Source organism: Alosa pseudoharengus, unplaced genomic scaffold (genome assembly GCF_046254945.1).
Source record: "Alosa pseudoharengus isolate Yale_2024_CS ecotype anadromous, Long Island Sound unplaced genomic scaffold, YU_APseudo_1.1 YU_APseudo_1.1_scf_3, whole genome shotgun sequence".
Taxonomy (NCBI): Eukaryota; Metazoa; Chordata; class Actinopteri; order Clupeiformes; family Clupeidae; genus Alosa; species Alosa pseudoharengus.
Window position 1 is genome coordinate 17528890 of NW_027468718.1, and position 23751 is coordinate 17552640.

General features: G+C 41.5%; 1 pseudogene; it reads right to left on the minus strand.

The window, feature by feature from the left end:
* Nucleotides 1-1296: 1296 nt before the first annotated feature.
* On the minus strand, nt 1297-22150 carry LOC143099863 (transient receptor potential cation channel subfamily M member 2-like; annotated as a pseudogene).
* Between the last annotated feature and the right edge of the window lie 1601 nt (nt 22151-23751).

The following is a 23751-nucleotide window of genomic DNA, read 5'->3' on the forward strand; positions in this document are numbered from 1 at the left end:
CAGCCTTATACCCAGCACCATCTACCCCTTTTGTAGATGTGCGTGCATTTTCATTCAATATACAGATGATCCTTTGCAATCCAAAGTGCTCCTAATTCAGGGCTACAAAACAGAATGATTTTATCTTTAAAAAATGTCTTTGGAATGTGTAAATGTTACAGGTATCACATTGCACAACATATTGGGGCCTGTTTATTTCTGTTATATTCTGAAACAATTACTGTTTTTCTAAGTCGCTTTGGTGCATTTCTCAAAACAATTAGTGCAAACTGCACCACATAGTGGATAAACTGCAAAAGTGCATATCTTGCTCAAAAGCAAATATTTATCCCCACATTTATATTAACTCAATAAACAGTTGATGGCGATGGTCGACGGTCAGCTCAATCAAAATGGCAAGTTACAATACAGATATTCAAATTATTTTTTCTAGATGTCAATATAACAGTTTACTCTGTAAGTATTTTCTAATGAAAAATGTGCAAGGCAGCACTATTTTCTATTTCAAAGCTACAGAGTTACAAATTATTGTGTGTGGAGGGGGGGGTGGTGGTTGATAAAACAGTGGATATGTTTCAAAGTTTTTAATGTACACAGACATTATGACTGTATAACGAAAACCAAGGCTTTTACAGCGTTGTGCAAATGAAAAATGACCAGTATACTATAAAACACCCCTTGGTCAGAGCTGTTCACCACTGTACATCTTTCTATACATCCTGATGTTCCTGTCTATCAGGTCACATATATGTTTAATGCTAAACAGACTATGACAACTACATGTATATGACAGCTAGATCAACACATTTGCATGTAACGACACAAGCTATATAATATCCTTTGCAATCCAAAGTGCTCTTAATTGAGGGTTACAAAACAGAATGATTTTATCTTTACAAAAAATGTCTAATGAATGTGTAAATGTTACAGGTATCATATTGCACAACATATTGGGGCCTTGTTATTTCTGTTATATTCTGAAACAATTACTGTTTTTCTCAGTCGCTCAGTCAAAACAATTAGTGCAAACTGCACCACATAGTGGATAAACTTCAAAAGTGCATATCTTGCTCAAAAGCAAATATTTACCCCCAACCCCCCTCCCCCAAGAATTCCAAACAAGCATGTTTGAAATATAACCTGGTAATTTTCCAACAATACCATTGTAAATAAACAGATACCAACGATTATGTCTCCTCTCAGTCAAAGATGACCAACCCTCTTTACCATAGAGGACACAATGATGAGTGCTATAGCCATCACCAGCAATGAACCTCAGGGCAGAGTGGTAGACTGAGTCCAGGGCTTTAAGTGAGCAAGCAGTAGCATTTCTATAAATCACCATAGAACTGACATTAAAACTGCTTCAACAACTTGTTTTCCTACATTCCATAGGGAGGTTGGCTTTGTTTCTGTTCTGCCCATCCTCCAGTTTTGACAATTTTGATCAAAACATATTTTGAAAACAATTAATGTTATTATCTTAATATTCTGACAAGTTCAAAATATTATGATAGTCGACAGTGGGTCAGAGGTGGTGGTCCTATATCTGGAGGCCAGATTTCACTATCTGGGTTTTTGCTCACAATTTGGTCTCTTTCACTTTGAAAATATCTCCTGCGCCCCTGCACAAGGACCTTTGGGCGTGGAAGTGGTACTGTCTCCTCTCTGGATCGCCGTCAATCTCAGGCTCATCTCTTTTACTCTCTGTGCTCCTAGCTGTGGAGGGGACAGAGGATGCTGATGAGGAGAGGAACTTTACTTACTGACCCCAGTTAACCATGTATTTGATTTGGGAGGGAGGCAGTCTAAAGCCACTTCACTTACACATAGAAGGCGGCTCCTCTTTAGATTGGTAACCTTGGGCTTTTAGGGTGTATATCATCCATTGCAGTGCTTTAGCGGACTGGGAGACCTGTAATACAAGGAACATTGGAAAGTTCAGGGGGAAAAAAAGAAAATTCACAATTCATGCTTGTGGGGACCTGCATTATTCACCCCTTTGTTCACGTATTTATCTATTCTGAGGAAAAGGAAAGAGAATGAACTGCTCTGAACCTGTTCCTCCAGCTGAACCATGCGGTGTTCCATGCTCTCACTCCTCTCCGGACACTGGGTGGCCAAGTACTTATCCTTCATGAAAGCCTCCCATGACATCAAATCCTCCTCCTCAGTTTCAGACAACCGCTTCCCTACACAGAAGCAGACACAAGTAAGCCATTCTGTATTCAAAAAGTTGCCAATGGCTTGAATTTAGGTAGACATGGATGGTAAATTTAAGTTTGTGAAGTAAAAACATTACTTCCAAACAGATTGTTTTATTCTTTTATTGTCATAAAAGTGAGTTCTTGAGCCAAGAGTTAAAAGTAATAGATATACTACCAAAATAAAGTTTTTGTTGTTTTAGCTGTAGTCAGTCCCGGCGGCATGGGGGGCCTTTGGGGGGCCAGGCCCGTCCTGGAAGCCATCTGTGCCCGCCCTGGACGAGCTTGGCTGCTCCAACCAACCCCAATCCCATAGATTGATTTTGAACACTTATTAAATGTAGGCCTATATTATACGTTTGTCAATCTAGCAAGTAGCAAATAAAACTTGTAAAATCTGTATTAGCCTATTCCGTAGCTAATCAATCAGGAACAGTAGGTAAGCCCATCACCTAAATGAAGAGGTTACGTGGCGCAGTCTACTTCACTTCTGCACTAACCCCTGTCATCCGATGACAAATAGCTTATCGGCTCGCAGGTAGGCTATATCTCATATCGTAGTTAGTTAGTAGAAGTAGGCCTAGTAGTTTCTGGGTTTGTTTGATAGCGTTAACCTTTACTGTTTCTTTCTTCTGACCTAGTCGGAGAACAGGGCCGAAGTTATCTGTAACTTCGGGGCTAACTCCCTAACACTCTATCTGAAAGTGGTTAGCAAATGAACGAGGATTTTGGTTTTATCTGCGGATTTATTTTTGCATTATTTTGAATATGACTAGCCCCAGTCTCAACAGCACGTCTACTTTTTCCACACGCATCTCAGTTCTAACACGCATATCCCCTCTCGCTTTCTCTCTCTCCATCCCTGCGCACCGGGCTCTCTTAAAGGAGCTGCACCATTTTACAACAATTGCATCTAAATTTTCATATTAGAATGTTTTGTCAAGTGTAAGCTTAAACTACCGTGATCAATTTAAGTTCCCGTGCCCCCCCCTGGAAAGGTGTAATGCCCTTCCGTGATTTTGTGTCTGCCGCCGGGTCTGGCTGTAGTACATTACTCTATACTACTATACGTAGCTGTGCATAAAAGCATCCGATTGGTTGATAAAGTTATCAGATGACCGTTGCACTCACTCTCCTGCGGGTGGCAGCACATTATGAAGCGCCTGAGCAGAAGGTAGAGGTGGCTGAGGAGGATGAAGGGAGGGGGCGGAGCCGGGCGACTGTGGAACTCCTTAATCAGCTCGTACCTCTGGAACTTCCAGAATGTGTCGCTGTTTTCCTGCACCGCATGAAATGCTTGGCTGTTGAAGCAGAAACAGTCAAAGTCAAACATGATGCTGTGTGAGACAGGTGGCGGTGTATGAAATTTAATCACAGAAATAACTCTCATCAATACTATCAATACAGATCCGGCGCCAGACCCGGCCTAGTCAGGGGGCGACTGAAATGTGAAGAGGGGGCGTTGCCAAAACCCCAATACCGTAGGCATGCAGCGTACATCTGTAGCCGACAAGCAATTACCTGATGTAGTGCTATCAAACACATGCACACAGATCACCGACAGTACGCACAAGAACCGACAAAACCTAATGCTATTTGAACCTCTGATAATAACTTTATCATAGTTCCAATACAATGCCACAAAAGTAAAGGTAAATTAGCTGGCAATGGTAAAATATATAGCTTAAATAAGCAATATTGTTTGCAGGACAGGGCTAAAGTTGCTCGGGAAACTTCCCGTCTGCCCTCTCTAAATGAGCTGCCCGTTACCAAAAAAAGAATAATATATATATAGCCTATATAATTGTCAGGGATTAAAGTTATCAGTCGCTACGACAAATATCCATCAATTTATTTCTATAGAGGCCCTGATATCATTGTAGATCCATGTCGTAGAAAAACGAACTGTCGCTTTTATTTTTAGGCTACGTTATTTTGACATTCACATCATTCTCTGAGCGCAGATAGGTGGGTCTGAAATGTCAGCTGGAATAGTGATGTGAGTCGTGAGCAGAGATGTCTTTGGATGTTTCAAGTGGGCTATGTGAAACGTTGAACATTCAAATTCTGTTAGAAAAAACTTTGAGTAGCCTAGCCTAGTGCAGGTAGAAGCATATTTTTTTCCAATGTCATTAACGTGAACAATATTAGACAGCTAACCTTATATGGCATTTTCCATGTGAAAACATGATGTAGATCCTTTTCGAATCCCCTTTGTAATCCATTTTCGAATATCCATTTTAAAACTGGCCAACTAGTGCTACCTCGCTATGACCAGAGAATGTCTAATAATGGGCTTTGCTATAACAGTAACTGCAAACATTAACTGGAATCCACACATTTTGGAACTTCTATCTCCCCTGCACCTCAAATCAAATGGACTTGAGACTGTCACGTTGGATCTAAGAACTTCTGTTAGATTGAGTAGGGCCATTAATGTTTTGAAATAAGATGACTTATTATTTTGTACATAAAATAACTAAGGGGGCGTGGTTGTTTTTTAAGGGGGTGACGCCCCCTCGTAATTAAATCTCCCAAGGAAATGATATCACAGGCTGTGCAGAGCCTACCAACATTGAAAGTGTGTAGTGTGAGCATTGTGGTTCAGGTCAAGAAGTAGGAAGCAGATGTTTCTTATGAGAAGAGTGAACTCACTTGAAGATGGCAATGCGGACGTTGATGAGCATAAGGTTGGCAAGGAGAAGGTAAACAGACAGCAAGATGGTGGTCAGCCACTCGGGATAGCCTGGCATTTGATTGGCATTGAGCACAGGGCATTTTGGTAGCAGGGGGTCGGTGCCATTTACAGTGCAGGTGGATATGTCAAACTCAGCACCTAGATGGTTAGGGTACATTTTGTACATATACATGTATCATTTGTATCATGTGGACATTTGTAAAAAAAAAAAAAAAAAAGAAAATGTATAGTAATTTCACTGGATGAATATTGTTATAGAAATGTACAGCCTAGCTATGTATATGCTTTATCCATGCTTTGCTTTAGCTGTTTGCAACCCTCTCATTAACTAGGTGTTTAAATAACATCTGAATATGACTCACTGTCGATGTCGGTTGGGACATTGCCGAATATGAGGAGGTAGGGATCATACACAGCTCCTCTGATTATCCAGTGCAGTCTCTTCTCGTTGTGAATCTGAATGCCCTGGTTAGCCACCCCGTAGGCCACCACCCAGATACTGAGCAGGGACATGAAGAGGAACAGGTCCACCATCTGGAGAGAGGGACAAACCAGTGCACATAAGCCATCTGCTGTCGCTCATAGAGACAAAGGAAAGTAAGGTGAGATGCCTTGTCTATTGTATATTTTAAGACAGGTAAATACCCACCATCCTTTTGATAATGAGGATTTTTGGGCCCAGGACTTTGCTGATGGTAAAGATGCCAATCAGTCGCAGAAAGAAAAAAATGAAGTCGATGCAGAGGATGACCTTTCCCATGTAAAATGTACTGCTGATCCATCTGCAGGGGAGAGCAAAGGATTCTGGGTAGTGACAGAGATGATACCTAGTGACTTTTAAAGGTAATATTAGTGAATAATCGACAGTCTGAGACTCAAATCCAACCTGCAGGCAAGACCAGCGATGAAGAGCAGGAAGGAAACCACGTCAATAATATACATCTTGGATTTCCTTCGGAACTCAAATCCATCCGGATCATCAAAAAGCTAAAGCGCACATAGGAATATTGACAAAGTAGAGGAAAGCAAGAGATTAGCGGGACTCAGGTACACAGGGAAATTAATCATTCATAATATTGGCTGTTTATATGTTTGAGTGCATGCTGACATTATATTTATTCATAAAGAGGAGCAAGAAACAACCAGAGAGAAAGAAACAACTTGGTTACGTCTTACCTGTCTGACCTCCTCAAACACTAAAGAGGTCACCCAGACGTAGAGCAGCCACTCACTCAATGATGGCATGGGCTGGAAGTCGACCATCAGCACAAAGGAGAAGAGAAACAGGAACGCAAAGTAGGAGGTGAGGTTCCAGAAGAACTTCACCCGTGGGGCTGCGTAGAAGCTCCCCAGTCTGGCTAGGCAGCTCAGCGGCTTCAGCTCGTCACTGTCCTGAGGATCGCTGGAGGAGCAGATCTCTCTCAGTAAAGTTGTTACAAACAAACGGTCTCCAGTAGCAAACAGCACAAAGCAAATAGCTTATCAGCCCCAGCACATGAGAGCGTAGATGAGTTCCCATGTGAGTGCATTTGATTGGACACTGAATATGTGGCTCTGTGGCTCATCTTGTTCTCACCTGAATAGAGTCTTACCTGATATCGGTCCAACTTCCTGTCTCAGACTCCATTGCCAACATCTCCTTCCTCGTGGCCTCCCTTTTAATGTCCTCGTCACACCTGGGAAGAAAGATGCTTGATCAGTTCATAAGCAGGGTACCGGGTTGTGTTTTTAGTGTTGACCTCATTCAGTCACAATTAAAACAGTTGCTGGGTTTGTAATACTGGGTTGTAAAACAAAAAAGTTGATCATAACTTTTGATCAATTAAGCTGATCAATTAAGAGAGCTTGGTAAGATGATACTGTTTTATCCAGATGCATAGGACATCTTCCCTTTAAGTGTACCTATAGGTTATGAAGCCTGTGTAGATGAGTGGAAAGAACAGCATGCAGAGGAATATCTTCCACTGAGGGGTGTCCACAGCCAGCTCTCCACACCAGATCTGGGTGAGATAAGCCTGAGGCAGCAATATGACCTCATGTCAGACCAGCAGGCCACAGAATACCCAGGAATTACAAGCCTCACTTTCTTAAATTAAAGGTCTCATAATATCCTTCAATGAAAAATTTGAAAACTTTGATAAGAACAATGGTTTAAATATTTCATTCACCCCTAAAACACAGAGAGAGAGAAAGAGAGAGAGGCATCGACAGACAGACCTGAACCCCTGAATGTGCCACAAAGCTCTTGTCTTCCGCCTCCACTGCCAATTGAAGACATGTGGTTTCGCCCCAGGATGGTGAAATTCGGATCAGATGTCTCTGGAGTAGCTGCTGGTCATCTTTGCTATGGCACTGACTGAACACACCTGGGATACCAATGTGTGTGTGTGTGTGTGTGTGTGTGTGTGTGTGTTTGTGACAGGGACAGGAGACAGGAGGAAAAGAAAGAGAAAGAATGAGAAGAGAATAGAGTAACCATCTTTAATATCTAACAGAAATAGGATAATTACTGCTGTTCTATATTTACTGTAGCAGACATTATCTACATTCACTGATTAAGGAAACTCCCTCTATAGAAACAAAATGTAATGTTTAAAATTAGCCGAGTCAGGCTGCTCACTCAAATCTAGCATGACCTCTTTTTCTGTTTCAGAGTTTTGCTCCCTTAAGAAATATCAATGAACTGCATTAAAGAGGCCCATGAACCACATTGAACCATATAATTTCTATTAGTCATAGACTTCATATCTAAAAAGAAACATGCAGCTCAGATGAAGCGACTTCTGCATGAAGCATGAGTTCACCAGCATGAAAGTCTGGTGAACTGAAAACATTGCTTATGGCTTTACCAATTGCTTGTTTCTCATAGTGGTTGGCAAGTTGTCTCATGTCGTTGGCATCTTCTTCGTCATCATTCTCAGACTCCTGTGCCAGCTTTTTCAGAATTTTGCTGGCTGCCAAAGCAGCAGCCGTGCTGTCTCTACACTGTCAAAACAGCACAACGTTTCCATTAATAATGTGACAAACATGAACAAGTGTTTTGAAACAAGTGATTGTTTTTTTGCTCAAGTGATTTATGGAAATGAAACATGCTGGATGAAATCTGAAACAAATTCCACTTTCATTATGTCCATTTCAGTCCACCAAACGCATATATGTGACTCACTTTATCACAAGTCAATTTCCCAGTGTTCATGTGAATTGTTTCAATGGTTTAAATTGTTATGATAGTGGAAGACAGGGGGAGTACTACAGTTGTAGGTGTTGCATTCAACCCATTCTCTTATAGAACACAGTGGTGTTTTCTGTTGTCCTGTACCTGTTCCCAGGCAATCTGGGCCAGCTCTCTGTTATTCTGCAGAACGACCCACAGGAACAAGTCTCTCCCAGGGTCTCTCTGAGGGATGAGACAGTTAACAGTTTTTTTGACACTCAGAATCAAGAAACATTAGAAGCCCCTAAAGAAATATATGCAAAAAAAGTGTGCACTAAGAACTTTCTTGTCCTCACCTAAAACTCAAAGCCCCTGAGAAGACATGGACATTTTCTAATGTTCTGGTTCATTCTGTAAGCTTCTGGTGAGCACCAGATTGATTCTGGAAACGTTCAAGCTCACCAGAAACATGTTTTTTTTTATGCACATGTCCCTTTAGAAGCCCCATGACCAACAACCTCTATCCACACACTGTGCATCCATTAGATCAATGACACATATTTTTTATTTATCTCTGTCTTGACACTTTACAGACTTACAATCACAGGGTTGTCGTCGACCATATTGATGAACTCGTGCGAGGGAGAGTAAATGGGCTGGGTGAAGCTGCCTAGTAGCTGGCGCACCACCTCAGCCACCGCTGCCAGAGACACCTGCCTCCGCCCGCCCTTGGCGCCCTGCATCTGCTTGACCAGCTTGCGCCGGAAGAGGCAGCTGGGCATAGCGTTGTAGAGCTTGAGCAGCATCTTGTCCCCAGACAGGAACTGGGGGATGCTCACGCCGTTCTCCAGCAGCAGCCGCACAAACTCCGACTTGTGGCCCACCAGGGCCGAGAACATTGCCTTGTGCAGGTCGCCCGACTGCAGAGAGAGGAGAGGGAACAAACAATCAATGGGATGAGATCATGCGGCGCGGTAACTCACTCTGTCATTCGTTTTTTGTCATGAGAAGTTAGGGTTAGGGTTAGTGTCATTCAGTTTTTGTCATGACAAGTTATAACAGTGTCATGCCACTCTTATGTAGATACCGTCAAGTGAAGTGTTACCAAAAACTTTTGTGTGATGTGCTTCCATCGGTTAACTCTGTTAAGCTGTTCTCGGAATCTTTGTCCTAGAGTGCCAGCAATCTAGACCATTGTTGATGATTTTTGTACAGCCACAGCATATTCTGTGTTATAGCTATGAACACATACAATGGCTCGTGAGATTTTAAGCTCTCAGTGGGTGCAAAAGTTCCTGAGAAATCCCAAGCTAAACAGTGGCTAGTTTTCATCAAAATCACTGTTTTTTTCTAGAAATGGAGATATAACGTCTTTCATGAAATATTAAGTGTTGCCTGTAAACTTTCTGGGAAGTGATCAGCGAGACTGCCACCTAGTGATAGACCCACGAAAATGGCCTGGTTTTGAGATGAAGCGGCAACCGAGTTATGATAAAATGTCCAGATTGGGCGTTTTCATGAGTTTTCGATCGTCATATATTTTATTTCCATTCATCACAGAGTTCCCAAAATCACATATAATGTGTGTTAGAGTGTCTAGTTTCGTAATAAAAAAAAAAAGCTAAAAACGTAATATTACATTTTTGGCACTCAACGCATGGCACTCAATGAGTTAACTAGGATCACCAAGGCTCTGGGTTAGAATCCCTGGGAGCGCACATGTTGAATAAATTACTCCTTTCCACTGCTGTGGCCTCGTATAGAGCTTTTTATTTAATTAATTTAAATAGACTTCGGTAGAACATGAAAAACCTAATGTGAATGTTTAAGGCTAAAAGACTGAAAGGCATCTTAAAATAGTAAAGGTGAAAAGTAAATAGTGTTTAACAGGCACTCCTCTACAACTGCTTCAAGCGTTGCAAAAATGGCCTTATTAGCATGCATCCAACTGTGGTGAATGCCAACCTGCCACTGGCTCTCCTCTGTGAAGATTTCGCTCTCAGCAATGTCCACGCGGTTCCAGGCCACGGCCAGCTCCAGCTGCCTCTCCAGGCCCCTCTGCCCTGCGCTCTCCTCACTCCTGGACGCTGAAAAAGGAAAACCAACGTTATACACAAATTATCGGAACGCCCCCTATTACCACCAGTCCCGTGTTTCCGTCCTCTTGCGTGTATGTGTCACTTAATATTAATTTCTATACAGACCAAGACGGCGGATTCCTAAAGAAACGCAAGCACCCACACCATTGGTGTATCTAAATTAGCTATGTACCAAAAATGACATACCGTGACTCGAAGAGCTGTAAACAGTGTAAACAGGCTGCATGTACAAATTTGCTTGGAGCTCCAGTGGAATTTTGAAGTAGCGATGAGAATTCTCAGTCTAACCGTTCATGTGCCGTGCGAAAGGGTGGAAGTAGACGACCCATCAGGCCAGCACTAACCTCCGAGTGTGGTAAACACAATCGGATATTTCAGGCAGTAAAAGCCCCGGTAAGAACCAAATCAGATTTTGTTCAAATCTACACACCTATGGCTACTGAAAAATGTAATTTCATTTATCAAATGTTATTTTGAAGTATTAAAAAACATTGTTGTTTTAGGATTTTCGAACGAAATGGGTGATAATTGGAGGTGTTACGATATTATATCAGCAATCAGGCTTTTTAACGAGAACTACTGACTAATGCTGCTGTATAGTATCAGTGTTGTTGTTTTTTTGTCACTTTATTCATTTATTTTTCGATTGCGCTCTTCCAGTGTCTATATCTGGTGTCATAATAAATATTTACTGTTACTGTGTGTTTTATGTTATATATTGCACTGCTCTTGTCACATTGTACTGCACCATCATTGTCTTGTTGCTGTCCTGTGGCTGTGTGTTGTCTATGGTAGCAAACTGGTTTCCCCTCTGGGGGATTAATAAAGTTACAGTCACGTAACACGTTATCTAGTCACGTAACAAAGTTAGCACACCAATCTCTCCTTTCGAATTTTAATAGCCCCACATCATCACATACCCTTCATCATATCTAGAGATTGGCATGGGGTACTTTCCATAAGATCATCATTCAATGCAAATCAAACCAGCTATTAGGCTAACTGAAATAAAACCATGCCAATCTCTAGGTATGGTGAAGGGTATGTGATGGTATGGGGCTATTTTAATTCCAAAAGCCAAGGGAACTTGATCAGGATGCATAGTGATGATTTTATATTCCTCGTTTTAGTCAACCTTTAGCATGGGTGTGCTAACTTTGTCACGTGACTGTATCTATCTATCTATCTATCTATCTATCTATCTATCTATCTATCTGAATTTGGCACACACCTCTACATTAGCGTTACAGTCAGTGGGCCTGCAATTAATCGATTTTACATTTAGGTCATTTGAGCGACACACAACTTAATTAAACAACAACAATTAATTGCCTACTAATCTGTAATTAATATCAATGTTTGAGGATATTTTAGAAAAACAATGATGACCTCTCAAGTCATGAAAGTTTGAGCGTGAGACACACTTAGTGATCCCAGTCAAAAATGATGATGACTCTGCAAGGAGTTTGCAAAGTTGAAGAGATCAATAACATCATGCAGAAAGTGATGGCGGATAGTGGGTTGTACGTCCATGACATCAGTTTCCTGTTGACTGAGGGCTGTTCACAGTAATGGGCATCCATTGTGATACTTTTCAGTTCCGCCTCAACTGAGTCTGGATCGCTAACCATCATGTAATTTAGTTTGAGGATAGAAGCCACAATGGATGATACATTAGGAAAGTCACAGTAGCTTTACACCAAAACTCTTTCTAATACTATTATTTAGCCTCTAAGAGCATCATCTATCATGGCTAAAGCGACCTAATAATATTTGAGTGTAAATTCTTAGGCTGGCACAGGGTAAGATGGGGATGGGTACCTTTCAGGTAGGCCTGGAGAATGGCTACGTCCATATCGCTGTTCTTGTCCTCATCCACGTGGAACACGGTCAGGAGATGTGGCATCCTGATGATGTCCTGGATCTGTGAGACAGTTTCAGAACCTAGGTGTGTGCACTTACATATGCATACTGTATGTGTAAAGCAGGCTTGTGCACAATTCAGAATTGAATTCTTGAATTTGAATTGAATTTGAATTAAAGGAAGTAGAATTGAAATTCAATGAAATTCGAAGAAATTCATATACATAATTTAAGGGTAGTGTTAAACAATGAAGCCTCACAGTATATGCCAGATATGATTGCATTAAGCACACAACTTGTAACTTAAAACAGTAACAAATTATATTTCCACACTGTAAAACATAATAGTTTTACTTACTTAAAATGTTCTAGTAAGTAGAATTCAGGTTTTGTCTTTTGTTGAGATTACTTGCGTAAAATGAGTGTTACTTCATTTTGAGGTAGAAAAGTGAACAATCAAGTAAACTCCTACTTGAATTGCTGAAGTTTGTACTACACTGTAAAATTAGTTTATAATCTTACTCAACCTGTTCGTTTTGAAAAGCATGCAAACTGTTTGTCCTTGCAATTCCCATTCCAGATTTGTCTGTAATGTCAAGTTGTGCAAACAAATGCTCACTTAGTGTAGTGCACTTACAGTACACATAATTGCTATTTCAACTAACTTGGTCATTACAATTACAAGTAAAGTATACTTTATGTTTATTAAACACAACAGGTGTATTGAAGTTGTCACAGTTCAGCTAACTGATGCATTTCCAGAATGCATTTCCAGAATACCACAGACCCGGCCTACATATTGTTAAAGGGATCACATATTAATCTTTACTGAAATTCAATCTTAAGTTACAATAACAAAGGACCACCAATGGACAAACCCAGGTGTGTGCCACATATTAGTGGTACATAATGAGGTCTCAACTTCATTGTGCAGTACTTTCAGAGGGTAGTACCCAAAATACAAATGTAACATGTTGCTGATGTTTTACCCACAGCATTAGAGTGTTTTGGATAGTCATCTACTTGATGGTGCGATGTATCCACATAAATTACACACCAACAGTATATATAACCGTTAGTGTCACTGTCACTTTATTGTAATTTAAGATTGAATTTCAGTAAGGATTAATATGTGATATCTTTACAAATATGTGGGCCAGGGAGGTGGTATTCTGGAAATGCACTGTGGGAAATGTAACATCAGTTAGCACACCTTGTGTTTAATACACAATATACTTTACTTGTGATGACCAAGTTAGGTTAAATAGGAATTCTCCTTAGTGTAAGTGTACTACACAAAGTAAGCATTTGTTTGCACAACTTGGAATTCCTATTTCCAGATTAGTCTGTAATTTCAAGGCAATTAGTTTGCATGTTTTTTTAAACTAAGGTTAACTAACAGGTTAAGTAAGGTTAACTAACTAACTAACTTCACAGTGTAGCAAAACTTAAGCAATTCAAGTATAGTTTACTTGATTTAAATGAACATGTTCACTTTTCCACCTTAACATTAAAGCAACACCAAAGAGTTTTTTGTACCTTAAAATAATGTTTCCAAAATCGTTTCAGTGGTTCATCAACTCGTAACAGGGTGAACGGCAATTCTGCATTCGCTTCGCGGCCCTCTATCGGCTATAACCGCACTATGTAAGTTAGCCAGATCGGGTAGCGGATCTGTAGTTCGATGGAATGAGACATAAGAAACTACAAATTTGACTTGCATCTGATGTCGCAATACATCATACTTTTATAAGTCATGCAAAATATTCTACCTTGTCTGTGGACATCATTATTTGCAAAGCCGGTGCTGGATAAACAAAAAGTGTGCGTGCGACAGAGGGAAAGTTCTTTGGTGTTGCTTTAAATTACTCCTTTTAGCCAAGTAATCTCCAAAATCAACATAATCAACAAAAGACAAAAACTGTGTTATACTAACTAAACATTTTAAGTAAGAATACAGTGTGTTATATTATTTCGGAACTGTAGCTATTCAATTTTATAGTGCAAAGTAACTTTCCCAAAACTGAATGCATGTGAGATTCAACACATTCTTCCTGTTGTGTGACTGTGGAGTTGCTTTGAATTGCCATGAATTTAATTCCACTTCCTGTCATTCCAATTCAAATTCAAATTCAACTTCCTGTGGGGCGGAGCCAATTCAATTCATATTCCAATTCGTGAATTGAATGGAGATCCATTCTAAAATTCGGAATTTTGCACAAGCCTGGTGTAAAGTCTTTCCATCGCTTAAAGGAGAATTCCGGTGTGATATTGACCTAAAGTGTGGAAACATGACACCGAGTGTGAATGTATGTCTCATAGCCCATCTCGGCTTGTCCCCTGCACTCCAAAATCTGGTGCTAGTTATAGTTCTGTAATAATTCTGTGGAAATGCATGGATTCCAGTTGCTGCTACTGGAAGAAACTGGAATCCATGCATTTCCACAGAATTACTTTTGGAATCTGATCCCTTATCATACCTGTTCATTCTTACTTGTCGCTCGACTTATCGTGACTAAATTCAAGATGGCTGCAAACGCTAAACTTCGTGAAGATACTGTCTGTATAAATCGTCTTGTAAGTAAACTACCAGTGCTTTTTCAAAGTTCTCAATGTCTCGTTTTAAATGTCAGGGCCCTCGGAAGTCTACCAATGAAGTGTGGAGATACGTTGAGCCTCGCAAATGGTGTAAAACAGTGATTTATATGCATGGCTAGGCCGATGCCGAGGCACCCCGAATGAAAAAGCTTTTGGTAGCATCGGCTAACTAGCGCCAGATTTTGGAGTGCAGGGGACAAGCCGAGATGGGCTATGAGATATATGTTCACACTCGGTATCATGTTTCAACACACTTTAGGTCAATATCACACCGGAATTTTCCTTTAACTGAAGTAATATGTAGACAATTCCCAGACTCTGACAGTGCCATGCTGTACATATATCGAATACCAACCAACCAATGCTGTAACCAAGGATAAAGGTGTCTGTGTCTCTTTTCAGAGGGAGGTGTATGTACCATACGCCTACTGTATTACGATACTTCTGAACATGTTAGAATCTTGCATCATAATTCAGCAACTGAACCAATCTACCAATAACAAACATGCAAGAACCTGCATCATGCAGCAATAACTAGATGACCACCCTCTGTGCTACCTTTTTGGCCCACTTGATGTCAGAGACGTCATTGTACTCCTGTCCAAAGAACCTCTTCATGTGCCTCTGGATCAGAGCCAGGGTGACCTGTGATACAGGCTTCCCGGCCACGTTAGCGATCACGTCTGCCATCCGGCCAGAGCCCTCCAGAACCACACACGGGGTGCCGTTCAGCATGCCACTGTAGATGGTCTGTTGGGACACAGAGATGGACACACTCTAAACCCTGACAGTCAATCAAAATAATAATTATTAACATCACTTAATACTAATTCAAATACTTACATTACACAGTAGTTTTAATTTAATTAAAAAAAATATTGCTTAAATAGGATTAGGATAGGTATTATAGATGGTTTGTTAGGACACACAATGAACAATATGCTAGATGCCCCTACAAGGTAAATTAACAGAAGCTCTTACATTCAGATCGTCCTGTCCTCCATTCAATAACATGCACACAGCAGGGATCTTCAAATGACTTTCTGAAAGAAGCAGTCACACACACACACTATAAGCAAACATTGCAACTGGCTGATATCAGCATTTAGCATGTTGGGGAGAAGTGATTGAGAATATTACTTTGATTATGCCTGAGTCGGTTTCCCAGGGGCTGCTCTGCGATCAACTTCTCCAGGCGGCTGCGCAGGTCGATCTCCACGCCGTAGTGGCCATGCGTGCCGTCGTCCACCAGCAGGAAGTGCGAGTGGTTGCTGTCCAGGCAGGAGAGCCGGCCCTTGCTCTGTTCGTCCAGTGTGTAGTGGGCAGGGAAACAGCCCTAGAGAGAGAGGCAAAAAACAAACAAATACAAATAGACAGACAGACAGTGAGACAGATGGATAAGGAATGTGCCATGAAGTGGAACAGCATAGTTCAAATGTGATATATAATGTTAACATGTTATGTTTAATGTATGTAACCCAAATCAGAAAAAGTTGAGACGTTGTGTAAAATACAAATAAAAACAGAATGTAATAGTCTGCCAATCTTGTAAACTCATATTTAGTTGCTGAAAGGACACAGACAACTTATCAAATGTTTAATATTTTACAAATATGGAAATTACAAATTTGACAATTATATGGAAAATACATGTTCATTTTGAATTTGATACCAGCAACACATTTAAAAAAAATTAGGTAACAAAATGCTGGAAAAGTTGTGTAATGATAAAGAAAACAAAAGAAGGAATGTTTCTTTTACTTAAACTAATTAAGGTAACTGGCAACATGATTGGGCAATAAAAAGAGCATCCCAGAGAGGCAGTGTCTCTCAGAAGTAAATGCTTCTTAACAAGTATTTGGGGAGTTCATCATCTACAGTACATAATAATATAATTAAATATTCAGAGAATCCAGAGAAATCCTTGCAAACTAGTGATAGAGCTGAAAAACATGGATGGCCGTGGTCTTTTGGACGGTATTTGGTGTTTTAAGCCCCCAATGTCGTCTTCTAGGCAGTGCTGCATGGAAGGTTTAGGGTTAAGGTTAGGTGCCTTGAAATCGACAGTCGCAGCACTGCCTTGAAGTCAACGGTGCGGGCATAAAACACCATCAAGCCTTTTGGACCTCAGGTGGCACTGCATTAAAACCAGACCTGTTTCTGTAAAGCAAATTATTGTATGGGCTCAGGAAAACCTCTGATAACCATTGTCTATGGGCATAGTTTGATATTCATTCAGAAATGCTAGTGCAAACTTTACCATGCAACAGCCAGAATTGTATTAAGAGATAATACAGAAATACCACCGTCTTATCTGGGCCTGAGCTGGTTTAAAATTGACAGAGGTAAGGTGGAAAAAGGTCCTGTGGTTAGATCAAAATGTGCCATTCTTTCTTGGAAATAATGGACTCATCTGGGCTAAAGAGGAGAGGGCCTATCCAAGTATCCAACCTATCCAACTTATTTTACTGCTTTGTTCAAAACCCAACATCTATGACGGTGTAGAGGTGTATTAGTGCCTACAGCATAGGCATCTTGCACATCTGGCAAGGCACAATCAATTCTGAATGATGTATACATTTTAAGTTTAAGTTTATATACTCTTTTGATCCCATGAGGGAAATTTGGTCTCTGCATTTATCCCAATCCGTGAATTAGTGAAACACACTCAGCACACAGTGAACACACAGTGAGGTGAAGCACACACTAATCCCGGCGCAGTGAGCTGCCTGCAACAACAGCGGCGCTCGGGGAGCAGTGAGGGGTTAGGTGCCTTGCTCAAGTGTGTGTTCACTGTGTGCTGAGTGTGTTTCACTAATCACGGATTGGGATAAATGCAGAGACCAAATTTCCCTCACGGGATCAAAAGAGTATATAAACTTAAACTTAAACTTAAAACGTATACATACAGGTGCTAAAATGGCCTTTCTGCAGCCCAGACCTGTCAAATTAGGTGCATCATGGAATGAAAAACATGATTGAGAATACATCATACTGTTGAGCAACTGAAATCCTATATCGGGCAGGAATGGGACAACTTTTAATTCTCAAAACTCTAGCAACTGGTCTTCTCAGTTCCTAAACATTTATAGGATTTTGCTAAATGAAGATGTGAAGCAGCACAGTGGTGAACATTCCCTCTCCCAACTTTTTTTAAAACATATTGCTGGCATGAAATTCAAAATGATCATATATTTTCCATGAAATAGTTAATTTTAATTCATTTTAGTTTAATTCATTTTCAACATTTGATATGTTGTCTATGTCCTTTTTGGCGCTAAATATGGGTTTACAAGACTTGTACTTTATCACATTCTGTTTTTATTTGCACTTTACACAACGTCCCAACTTTTTCTGATTTGGGGTTGTACAAATACGTACAGTATGCCTATGTACAGCATGTACACAGTGCATGTACAGTACAGTACTGGTGCTGGTGCAAAATGGTAAGAAATCAGATGGTCCTTAGTTATAGCCATATTAGCACTTGTTTGTCCATACCTCAGGGTGTACGAGGGACTGGCGTTTGTGTACGGTTCCCCAGGGGGCCACCCCAATGGCCACAATCTCCCCCCGGGCAGAGCTGCTACTAAGGGTGTAGTCACGCACGGCCATCCCCACATGCTTCATCACCCCAGTGTGGGTGCCCCCAGTGATGATCCAGGCACCTGCCCAACCACCAGTAATACTGATAATTATTACAACCATACCAGATATACAGGAAATATGTATCTTTATAGTCCAAGTGGAGAGAGTGGGAACATGGATATGTGCTTCTGATGGCAGTTGGGATGGAAATCATAAGTTCTTTTTAAATGTATAATTTCATTACTTGGATTTCAAATTGTCTCTGCAAGTGCAATTAAACAAATGCAATGCAATTTAAAATTAATTTGTAAATTATATCACAATGACAGGTGTCATTTGTTGTTCTCTCTAAAACAAGCACATGGTCATCCAGTTTAGACGACTCAATTTAATGTGCAAGTAGGTACTGTATTACTACGGCCTTCAGGGATGCTATTGAGGGGTCTTACAATGCAGTAATTCCATTTCAATCTATTGTTAAACATTATATGTTATTGAGGAATAAGGCTACAGTGATGATGATCTGTGATCTGGTCCATAGCTCAATGGTTAGTCATCCTCCTGCTGCTGCCCAAAAGACCCAGGCTTGAGTCCCGATGATCCCCTTGATGCCCAATCTCAATTCCCAAACACACGGTGTGCCCATGCTCTAAAACGGCTTGGACGCCGTTCATTGTCGTTTGCGACTATATTTAAATGCTGTATTTGAGCTGCTGTTGATAACGGAGTGTGCTGACCTGTGCTCTGGGCGACTTTGATGAGTCCCCTGCGGAACTTCTGCTTCAGGTGTGTCCTCATGTAGAAGTTCTTGGCCCCACCTGTGACTGAGATGAGCAGGTTCGGGGGGCGGAGCTTCCAGTATTTCGTAATCAGGTGGTACAAAACATGGGAGGGGGTGTCTGAGGAGACGCGTACATACTGCGCGCACACACACACACACACGCAGACAGTACATATAATTAACTGCACAAATCACCAATACAAGTGCACAAGGTGACATGCACAGCCACACCAATGGATTTGTGTGTGCTACTTGCACATACATTTGCAAACACAAACACAAACAAACTAGCACATTTCCAACAGCGTTCAAAATGGCCCGGGTAACACCGCTACTCTCAACCCTGCTCAAGTTAGGAACTACCGCCCTGTCTCACTCCTGCCTTTCCTATCTAAAGGCATGAAACGAGCAGTCTTCAAACAGGTCTCTGACTTCCTTTCACAGAACAACCTTCTGGATCCAAATCAGTCTGGGTTCAAAAGCGGCCACTCTACCAAAACGGCTCTGCTGTCTGTAACAGAAGCCTTAAAAGAAGCCAGGGCGACCGCTTGGTCATCACTACTCATTCTGCTGTTCAACCAACTGTACAACCAACTAACCTTCTCAGATCATGTTGCCTCAGTCGTCCGGTCATGCCGTTTTGCACTCTACAGCATACGGAAAATCAGGACTTACCTGACTCAAGATGCTACCCAACTTCTAGTTCAGGCAATAGTCATCTCACGACTCGACTAATGCAACGCCCTCCTGACAGGTCTCCCAGCCTGCGCAGTGAAACCCCTTCAAATGATCCAGAACGCGGCGGTGCGCCTGGTCTACAACACAACCAACCCAAAAGGGCACATGTTACCCCGCTGCTCATCCAGCTACACTGGCTACCTATGGCGGCCTGCATCAAATTCAAGGCTCTACCACCGGTACGCTCAGGCCAATCCAAACTTTACTCATCTGTTGTTCCTCGTTGGTGGAACACACTGCCAGTTCCTACAAGGGCAGGGACATCCCTCTCCATTTTCAAAAAACTCCTGACCCAGCTCTTTAGAGAACATCTCCTCTCATAGCACCACTTACAACAAGTCTTGCTGATCCTAGCACTTACCAGCCGTCTTGAACTGACACGAAACTGAAACAGCACTCACTGATGCACTTATTCTTACTGTACTCTAGGGTCCTAAAATTGTTGAGAATTGCTTTAAAACTTAAACTGTTTACCATGTTGTTAGTCGCTTTGGTTAAAAATGCGTCAGCCAAATGTAATTTAATATAAGGCAAATGGCAGGGTTCAAAGAGGTATGCAAAGATCGGAAGTGCAATTAAATACACACAGAGTCTGAAACGGGCAAATGTGTTCACCTTGGCCTTGTTTAGGCCGAGGCCTCCGAAGTCGATATCTCCAAAGGCGTCGGTGGGAACCTCGCGCATTTGCCTCTGTCCCTCCCAGGACTGTCCCAGAAACCTCTCTGGCACGATGGTCGCCACCACATGGTGGTCTTTGGGGTAGCCACATTTGCAAAAGCCCTCTCTGCAAGGACCAAAGTGACATAGTATGGGAAAAGAATGATACTCTGTAGGCCTTAGGAGAAGACTAACATTTCTGAAATGGCTTTTGAGTAAATCTTGCAATGTCCTAATAGCTGTTCATAGTTATCTGACTGCCCTGTCTCTTGTTTAAAAGTATTTGCCTCTAAGCAGGTCAAACTATAGTAACTGTAGTCATCAAAGTGTATTTCGGGGATCTTACACAAATTAGCCCCATCAGGCCACTACAAAATACAGCAGCAAAAGAGACCTCATTCACATGCAAATAGACATGACACAGACCACACTCTTGCTCACACAGACACATTATGTGCACACTAAGGATGTGACATCTCAAATCAGCGTAAAGCTTTCGAAGCAACGCAGCCAGCCAAGGACTTGAACAATCTTCTCCGCTACAACAAAGCATTTGACAGCTTTGTTCTACCATATACGGCACTGGGGTGTCAGAATTGCACGGACACACACACACACACACACACGTTATCAGTCCCTGCACAATACTACTAGCCTGCACACCAGACAACACCAGACAGACAGACAGACCCACCTCTCAGTCTGCACGTAGAAGCAGCACTCCTTCTTTTTGATATTCTCCTTAATCCAGGACTTGATCAAGCAGCGCTAGAGGGAAGGGGAGAAAGTCAGGTATTGGGGGTCCAGGCTGGGCTGAATGAGAGAGCAAGAAGGAGAGAGAGACAGAAAGAGAGAAGGAGAGAGAGAGAGAGAGAGAGAGAGAGAGAGGAAGGAAAGACGACGGGGCGGCAATACTGCAGTAGGTTGCCATGTCGACACTCAAAGCATCAGTGCCATCCGTTCTGTGCTGTGCTGTACTGCAGCATCAGTGATGTCACATAGAGGAGACGGTAGCACAGGGGCTGCCGCTGAGCTCGGCTGAAATCTAAGCAGCAGTGCGCGAGCACAGGTGTCTTGAAGGTGTCATTAAACGTAAAATTTCATGTATAAAAGCAGTAAAAGGGGAAATACTTTTTATATGCACTATCTACATAATATACAAAATACAGTATCCTACCCCGCATAATGGGGATTAAAGGACTGTTCCATGAGAGAGCACCAGTGTCTGTCTGTGTGTGTGTGTATGTGTTTGAGAGAGAGAGTGTGTGTGTGTATGAGAGAGAGTGTGTAAGAGTGTGTCAGACACTGGTGCTCATGCGACATGAGACATGTGGGAGACTCCAAGGTCAAATGGAAGACGGCTCTTTGGTCAACCAAAATTGAGCTTTTAAAAATGTAAAATTCCAGCCAAAGGTGCATCTCTAAATGCTGACTTGAAGGGGGTGAGTATGTATGCAATAAGTAAACTTTTTGGGTGATACGATGGCGCAGCTTATGACAAATTAATTTTCCCTTGGGGATCAATAAAGTATCTATCTATCTATCTAAATTGTTAAATGTGGCAAATATCCTGACATATACTCTCAGTAACAAAAGGGGTCATGAAGAGAACATGGACAAATATGGTATTTTTTTACATAAAATGGTTGCATATTTAATAAGATTGACAATGACTGATTAAGTTATCAGTTATCTTACCCTTGGGTTGGCTATGACATTACCCTGGAGTTGGATAGGAGATAGTTCAATTTGGTGGATGTTTGGCTCCATTTCTGGTAACAGATTAATATTAATTTGAGATTATTTACCTTAAGTGACCAATGGTTGAAAGCTATCCTTAATCATACTGCAGCTCAATAAATCATTATGTCCACTAATGTTTTTAATTAAACATACTTTATCAGAAAATGTGCAGTCTGCTGCTGCTGATGAAACTTACCTAACCGATCTTGCTTAAATTATGTTAACACAAGGAACAACTAGATGTACCGCAGAGCGGTACAAAATATGACCGCCGCCCAGTCCAGCACATTTTTTCCACAAAAATAAATCACGCTGAAAGGCCTATATGATTCTGTCTCACTAAATTGCATTATCCACACTCAATTTTCACTGGTATCTGCTAGACAACAAGTACCAAAACATGATTAGTTCATAGATTTCACATGTAAAATTCATTTTATACAACCCCACCCCCATCTTGCCTGTTCATAATTCTGAGAAATTCTTGAATTGTGTGCATGTGTGCGTGTACACGTTTATCTTTATGTGTGTGGGTGTGTGTGTGTGCGTGCTTGTGTGTTTGCCTGCGTATGTGTGTTTGTGCATGTGCATGCATGCATACATATGTCTACTGTGTGAGTATGTGTCATTCGTATGATTACTGTGAATGTATGTGTGTGCTTGTGTATCTGTTTATGCACATGTGTGCACATGGAATGGGTTAACATGACCCCTGGAGGCAAACATATGGAAAAAAGTGGTCATCCTAGGCCCTACGGTTCTCAAGATATTCACAGAAAACTGTGTCTGCCCTACCCTCCTTTCGGGGGGTCCAGTACAGCGGGGGGGCTACAGATCAAAACGAAAAACGATGGTTCCATGCTATCCATGTGGGGTTACATGCCCACCAAGTTTCGTGTACCCCGGTCTTTCAGTGTCCCGGGAATCCTTGTTGGTGCACGGTCACTAAATGTACACATAAATTATTTTATTGTAAGGCCCCCCATGAACGAAAGTTCACAAAACTTGGCATGCATTCGGAGGGTGTCATAATGATCCTACACTTTTAATTTCGTGCAGTTTTGACCATGTCAGCCAGAGATATTGTGATGAAAACACCTAATTTTTTGCTTTTTAATTTTTAACTAGGTGGCGCTATACATGAAATAAGTGGTAATGAGATGGGTTGACATGCCCCCTTAAGACCAACATACAAAAAAAAGGTGGATCTCCTAGGCCCTACGGTTCTCGAGATATTCACAGAAAACTGTCTCCGGCCACCTACAGGCCAGTTGGTGTATAGTAACATAAATTAATTTATTGTGTGGCCCCCCATGAACGGAATTCAAGAAACTTGGCGTGCATTCAGAGGGTGTCATAATGATCCTACACGTCCAATTTCGTGCAGTTTTGACTATGTTAGGTCACAGATACCTGCGATTACAACACCTCATTTTTACTTTTTTGTGTTTAACTAGGTGGCGCTATACATGAAATGAGTGGTTATGGAATGGGTTGACATGGCCCCTTGAGATCAACATACAAAAAAAAATTGTCCTCCTAAACCTTACGGTTCTCGAGATATTCACAGAAAACTGTGTCTGCCCTACCCTCCTTTCGGGGGGTGCAGTCCAGCGGGGGGGCTACAG